Genomic DNA, 7492 nt, shown 5'->3' with positions numbered 1-7492 from the left:
GTTGTAGTTAGTAGTTCGTCTTTATTTTTTGGTTGCTCGTAGGGTAACGTACCCTACAAGCGCTAGTTAAATTAACTATTAGTTGTGTGTGTGTGTGTGTGTGTGTGTGTGTGTGTGTATATAATATATAAATATAAATATATATAAGAATACTTTAAGAACTAAAAATTATAACAAATTATATATAAAATATATTTATATATAATTCCTAAAATAACAAAAGAAATAAATATTTATACTGTCACCCTGTATATATAATATACCCAAACTTATACTACTTCACCGTGCAATCTTAATTAAGATTATAGATTAACACAAGTAGAGTGAGATTATATATCTTTTTCAAAATTGAGTCAATTTTCACTTTTAGAGAGAGAGATGCCATTTCAAACAATTTAGAGAGAAAAATTAAAAAAGAAGCTACAAATGTAAGCGATGTCTACAATGAGATTTTAAAGTATAAAACTTAAATCTTAAGCCATAAGAAACTGACCAATCATAACTGACTATTCTTCTCACATTCAACTATGATTGGTCAATTTCTTACGACTTAAGACTTGAAGTTTAGGTTATGGTTTATTGTAGAAAGCCTATAAGATTTACTCCTTAATATCTTATAGTAGACACTACTTAAGAGAATATTTTACCGTAGAATCTTGATGCAATTGAAGTCTTACTAACAAATGCTTTGAAGCATTTGAACAAAAAAAAAAAAATTTATTGACTAATCAAAAAATGTTTTAAAGCATTTATAGCATCACATACTTAAAAATCGCTCGTGGCCAGACTTTATTCTCGAAAAAATCGTATACGAAATACTAGACAAATCTATAATATACATGCTAGAATTAGATTACACATTGAGATTAAAATTTGACCAATCAAAACAAAAGGAACTAAAATTTCTTTGTCCTCATTGATCAAATTTCAATCTTCAATATTTAATCTCAATCTTTAATGCGTTCGATTTTAATCTAACGTGTATTATAGTAGGCCTGCTCTTCCTTTTAGCTGAACTTTTGCACCAGTTTATCTTTTTTCCTTTTCTCTCCAAGAGAAAAGAAGAGAATTGAATTGGTGCAAAAGTTTAGCCAAAAATAGGTCTGATGAGCGCGCTTCGTTTTCACATTGTAAGCATCAGTTTATCCTTATTGGATCATTTGTTTCACTTTTCGGTAAATTTTACGCGTTGCGAGATTATCCAATCGCATGCGCAGATTATCAGACTTCCTTAACGCGTATAATTTCGATAAAACCGAAAGGCGCGCAATCGGTTCATTGTTTATCAAATATAATAACAAAGCAAATTCGCTTGCAAACACTGGAAGCGCAAAACAGAATACACCCAATATTTTCGAACACTTTCGATATTTTTTAAAAATATCCAGACTCATATCTCTAAGGATATATCCATACAAACTTGCATAGACGCATAAACGTCTGCATAAAGAAAATTATCCAATCATATTTCTTCTATAAAGACACACGTAAAATGTGATTGGATAATTTTCTTTGTGCATACATTTATGCGACTATGCAAATTTGTGTGGATATATCTTAAGACTGACAAATACGCAATAGTGTAGTGCGAATTTAATAAAATTGTTAACAGATGTGGAAGTTTTATCTTTTATCCGAGATTTTTTGGAGTACAAAAAGTTTAGAAAAATTTCCGTATGATTTTTGGAGAGAAAAATACAAAAAAAAGGTCCAAATTACAGTTAAAATATTGAGAAAATCGCAATATAGGGACTAATGTTCAAAGAGACTTGGCAACAGTAATTGCGTAGTGCTGCGATCGTCCCATATCTCCTCGCCGCCTATTGTAGAGAAGCGGCCGGTCGCTTCCACGCTTCCGAGAAAAGTTTTTGAATCGCAGTCGCGCGCGCTCTTATCGCTCTTCCGAATAATCCAAATCGTCCTGTCGTCGCGCACGTCCGCGCTCTGCCACGGACGAATGCCGAGAGGGAAAAGAAAAGAAAAAGAGAAGCGCGAGGACACGCGCGCGCGTGATAATCTCTCGCCGGCGCGGCGCGGATCGAACATCGAACTGCGGAGCGCGATGCGCGTTTCACACCCTCCGCGCGCGCGACCGCTCTTGAGAGTCGAAGACGCGAGAGATACCGGGAAAAACGCATCTAAGATCTCCCTCCCCCTATTCGTCGCGCGAAACTCGACGGTACGCTATTGCACCTAAATCTATCGCGTCAATCGCAAACGACGCGAATGTTCGATTCGGCGATAAGTCTTGGTACATAACGTCCGAAACAGACAGAGATCGGGCAATTCTTATAAACAATGGCCACACGGATACACCGGTACGTAAACGCGCGCCGCCGTCGGTCTGGTTGTCCTCGATTTCTCGCCGGGACACGAGACGATTTGCGCGCACCTGATCGCCGATCAGAGAACCGATCACCGGGACGGACGAGAATCTTCCAAGAGATGACACATGCGCGCGAAAGAGAGAGCGAGAGCGCGAGCGAGCAAGAAAGAGAGAGAACAAGCGAGCCCGGGGACTTTTTTTCCACGCGCACCGGGGGAAGTACGCGCCTGTACTTACCTGCGTGCCAAAAAGCGCGTAATAAGCGCGCACCACCGTGTGTCTCGGTCCGCAACACCTCGAGCGTTAAACGCGAACGGGATAGAACCGGGCGTGTAATCGCACCACGTGATGCGGTGACGAGTTTTCCACGATCCGCGCGATTAGTGGGCGACGAGTACCAAGAAGGTTGCGCGGCGCGGAAGGCACAATCCGGGGTAATATGCGCCGAGAAAAATGGCCACCCTAACCTCCAACGAACCTCGCACAGCCGCGACGACCGTGCGAATACCAGCGTGAATACGTCGGTAGCCGCCGCGCCGCGGCGGCGCGTCGTCGCGCCGCGCCGTAAGCTGTAACGGTGTCGTCGTATGTGCGCGCGCGCGCGCACCATCGCGTTTTGCGTGTCTGCCTCGGTATCATATATTAATGCCGGCGCGATTCTCTCAGCTGCTCTCAGTCTCCTACCAATGGTCCAGCTCGATCAAACTTTCTTCTTCTTTAATTGCTTTCCCCCAATGGATTTCCAACCCACAAAGGCAGGTGAGTTGGAAATCCATTAATTATATATATATCATGAATATCCGGCCATAGATCTGAAGATCTAGCGCGAGTCTCGAATCCACGGGGAAATAGAAGGAAGAGGGCACACTTCTTGATTATACATGCATATATATCTTAGTATTATATTGTATTATCTAAACAACACGTGTTTCCAAAATGAGACACAAGACGTCTTAAAAAGCCTATTCTTTTTGGCTGAACTTTTGCACCAGTTCATCTTTCTTTCTCTTCTTTCTTTCTGGAGAAAAAAAGGAAGAAAGATTAACTGGTGCAAAAGTTCAGCCAAAAAGAACAGACTTAAAGATGCTTAAATATACGTCTAAAAGATTTTTCAAAGACATCTTACATCTCAATTTTAGACTTTTTGCGTGTTCTTTGAGTTTCTCAACACTTTGCCAATATCGCGTCGATATACATGTCAATATACATGTCGCCGTCGACGCGACGTTGACATGATGAAATCCGGTCGGCGATCACGTCCGAAGCGCGCGCGAGCACACATACGACGGTGCGTGACTCTCCGGATCGCGCATCGCGCGCTCCGCTTCGCTCCGAGTTCGCTCGCGCCGGACCAAGAATGTTCGGACGAGTCGAAATCGAGAATATCTATCGTTACGGAGACTCACGGGGAAAATCGAGAAAATGCGGCACGAGACACATGTGACGGGGCAAACTTACCAAACTTTATTCCGGAATACGTTATACCCGTATATCTCATCCTCGTCATCTTTCACGCGCGCCACTGCCGCGCCGCCCGTCGTTGCTCCGCCGTTATCGTCGTCTGCTTTCGCGCGCGCGTCGTTCTTTTCTTACGACACAACGCGGCCGACTTCAACTTATCAGGAAAATAACGCAATCGTTTCCTTCGCGGCTCGAATGATCAACGAATGTTCCTCTGGCGCGCCGCTCGGGCCAATTGACACACACGCGCGCGCGCGCGTATTCTCTCTCTTTCTTTCTTTCTTGTCGACCGAGAGGAATGGCGCGTTAACCCAATCGCGGGCCTATCCGAAATGATTCCGGTACATACCTGTGGAGAATACAACGTGACGTACTATGGACGTCTTGGTCTCGCACCTCGATCGCCACGGGATCGTCCGTTCGTAGTCCGGCAGATGCGCGTTATCAGTCGCACCGATTTCGACGGAAAACAAAACGGACCGCACGCCGGCCGCGACCGAACGCGATATGGACGGACCGCCAAGATGGCACGCAACGCGCAGTACTGCACCGCCGGCGCACTGCCAGTGCCGGCCATATACCTGCCTGCTGCCCGCCGCTTTATGCTGCCCCCCCCCCAAAACGCAGTCTTTTTTTTATTCTTTTCTAAAACAAATTTACGTTGATTTCACTTCAACTTGTGACACCAGTTTCCTATTCAGGAATAGGAAACAGACCTACAATAGATGTAGTAGTAAGCTGCAAGGAATTAATATAGTTGTTTTCTTTTTATATTAAAACTTGGATAATTCTCATTTGTGACGTCAATTGAATGTACGTTCCTTTTCATTCTGATAAATGAGATAAAGATAAAGATAAAAATAAAGATTAAAAATTAAAGATTCAATTGAATTTTTACAATCTTCACAAGCTTGATCATATGCTTTACATGTCTTGTACGTTAATTCATAGTAAAAGTGAGATTATAAACCTATGTTATATTACGCGATAACATTGTCACTAAAGTAATGATGTCATTATGTGAGTACAAAATACTCATAACTTTAGATTTACTCTGCCCATAGTCAGATCTTGTACTTAAGGCTTTCTTAAACTTATCTTTAGATGCTCAGTAACTAATGAAATAATTCGTAGAGTATCTGAAGAAAAATTAAGGAAGCCTTAAATATAAGGCCTGACTACGAATATGGGCATTAGTATCACTTGTACGAAAATGGAAAACAACTAAAGTCCGTTTCCACTAATGTAGATTAACTTTAATTTTGATTCAACCTACTCTTTGTCTTTTTCTAGTTTTAAAGATTAGAAAAAGACGGAAAGTAAGTTGAACTAAAATTAAAGTCAATTTACATTGGTGGAAATGGGCATATAGGTCTCTTTCCAACTTCGGTTAAATTAACCGACGGTTACATAAGGCTTATTTAGACTCAGTTTTACAACTCATGGTTAACTTTTAATCGAGGTTTAATTTATTTAAAGTAATAATGGGTGAAATTGAATCTGGACTAGCTAAACCGAAGTTAGTGAAAGAGATCCTAATGCCCATGTTCACCAATGTAGATTAAAGTTAATCTGCGTTGGTAGAAACGGGCCTAAGTCACACAATCGAAAAACACACGACTACGATTGGTCAATTTTTTAGGCCCAATTCCACAACTTACGGTTAATTCTTAAGAGTCCTCTATGTAGACGTGATAGACGGTCGTGGAGTTTTAAATCGTAGAAAATCAACCAATCACAATCAAATATACGGAGAATACTCGAATTGGTTAGTTTTAAAACTCCACTACCATCTACTTCTATATAGAGGATCCTTTAAGGTTCAACTTATTGTTTCTTTTCAATTCTAGAATTGGAAAGAGATGAGAAACAAGTTGAACAAGTTGAATCTTGGTTAAGAGTTAACTATGAGTGGTGAAATTGGGCCTTAAGATTTACTATACTTATTCAGAACTTAAAGTATATCTACACAAACTTGTATAGTCGCATAAAAGTATGCATAAAGAAAATTATCCAATCACATTTTACATGCGTCTTTATAGGAGATATACGATTGGATAATTTTCTTTATGCGGTTATGCAAGTTTGTGTGGATATACCCTTAAGGCGTCGCCCATACAGAACTGCGTTTTAAAACGTACCTGCAGTAACTAAAACTTTTGTTTACATCACTTTCGCGGAGTCTGCAATAGCGGTAGGGTTAAAACCACAACTTCTATTGCAGACCTCGTATGCCTTAGGCTTTTTCTTTTAACAGATACAATCGATACGAATGCTCTATCTTTTACGTTTGTATTGATTGTTAATGTTTTCGATTATAGTAGGTAAAACATATCAATCGCAACAGTTACGCGGAGAAAATTTTTTCTTAGAATTTATCCTGGAAATATGGTAATCCTGACAGTACATTTCGGAGAATTTTATGTAAATTTCTCTTATTCGTTAATAAAACTACAGTAAAAAAAAATACATAATAAGTATGATTAATTTTATTGGAATGCATGGTCAAAATTTTTAAAATATTTATTGTACCACAGTTACTGTATTTTCAGCTATCATAGTAAATCCGGATACATACAATAAATATTTTAAGTGTTAAGCCGTAAGGAATTGACTATGATTCCATTTCTTTTTTAAGGCTTAAAACTTAAAAATCTATTTTAAATCCAAACTAATCCAGAAAGAAAACTTCCAAAATGTTGCAAAATAAATATTCTGCTAAACGCAGCTATTAATTCCATCCAGGTCAGTTCAACCCCGCTATAATTAAAAACGCTATGTGTCTCCTACAAGAAAAGCAGCCGCAAACTATAGTTTTTATATTAATGTAAGTGTTTCGAAATACAGCCCAGGTGCTTCGTACTTCGCAATTCTCATGGCCGCACATAACCGTGTCGGAAATTAGACGCACGCACATTGCAGTAAATGAAATCCGAACGAATAAAGAAATTTGAACCAAAATGGAGATCAAGAACGAGTAATAAATTTGATGTTTATTTTTCTCTATTCTTAGAATTAGAAAAAAGATAAACAGTTAATTAAACAGAGATTAAAATTAGTCTTACATTGGTATAATCGAGCCTAAAGCAGACGAAGAACTTGTCGTTTTTATAAGAACTTGCGAAATTGATTTGCAAGCAACATAGGATTTTCTTGATCTAATATAAATGTCCTGGTGAAAATAAAAATCGAAGCATATATCAAATATAAGGGAGAATAATAGAAATGAAGTTTCTAAAAGGCGAAAACATCTCTTTTATATTTCATTATCTCAACTTTCGCCTCACGTTTCAATCTTTATTTTACAACTAGCTTTGACTAAATTCGATTAACACTTGATCAACTGTTAATATAATTGATAAGATTTTGCCTATAACAAGACTTGTAATTCGTTCTCCCATACGTGAGAAAAAAGTTCCAGCTGCTTTATGTTCATTTCTATCAATGTAAATTAATATCATGTAGATTAGACAATACCTTATAAGCGCAAAATATTCCTAGAATATTATATGATTATTATTAAAAAATTAAAATAAATTATTATAATATTTCGAAAATATCATGTAATATTTTTTAATATTATGAGAGTATTCTATAGAGGTTATATGTCCACTTATATAAAGTATTATATCTAAGTATTATATCTTAATATCTGAAACATTATTAAAATATCTATAAATATTAATTATTCTCTCTCTCTCTCTC

This window comes from Atta cephalotes, assembly GCF_000143395.1.
Source record: "Atta cephalotes unplaced genomic scaffold scaffold00059, whole genome shotgun sequence".
Classification (NCBI taxonomy): Eukaryota; Metazoa; Arthropoda; class Insecta; order Hymenoptera; family Formicidae; genus Atta; species Atta cephalotes.
This window is presented reverse-complemented; position numbering follows the sequence as displayed.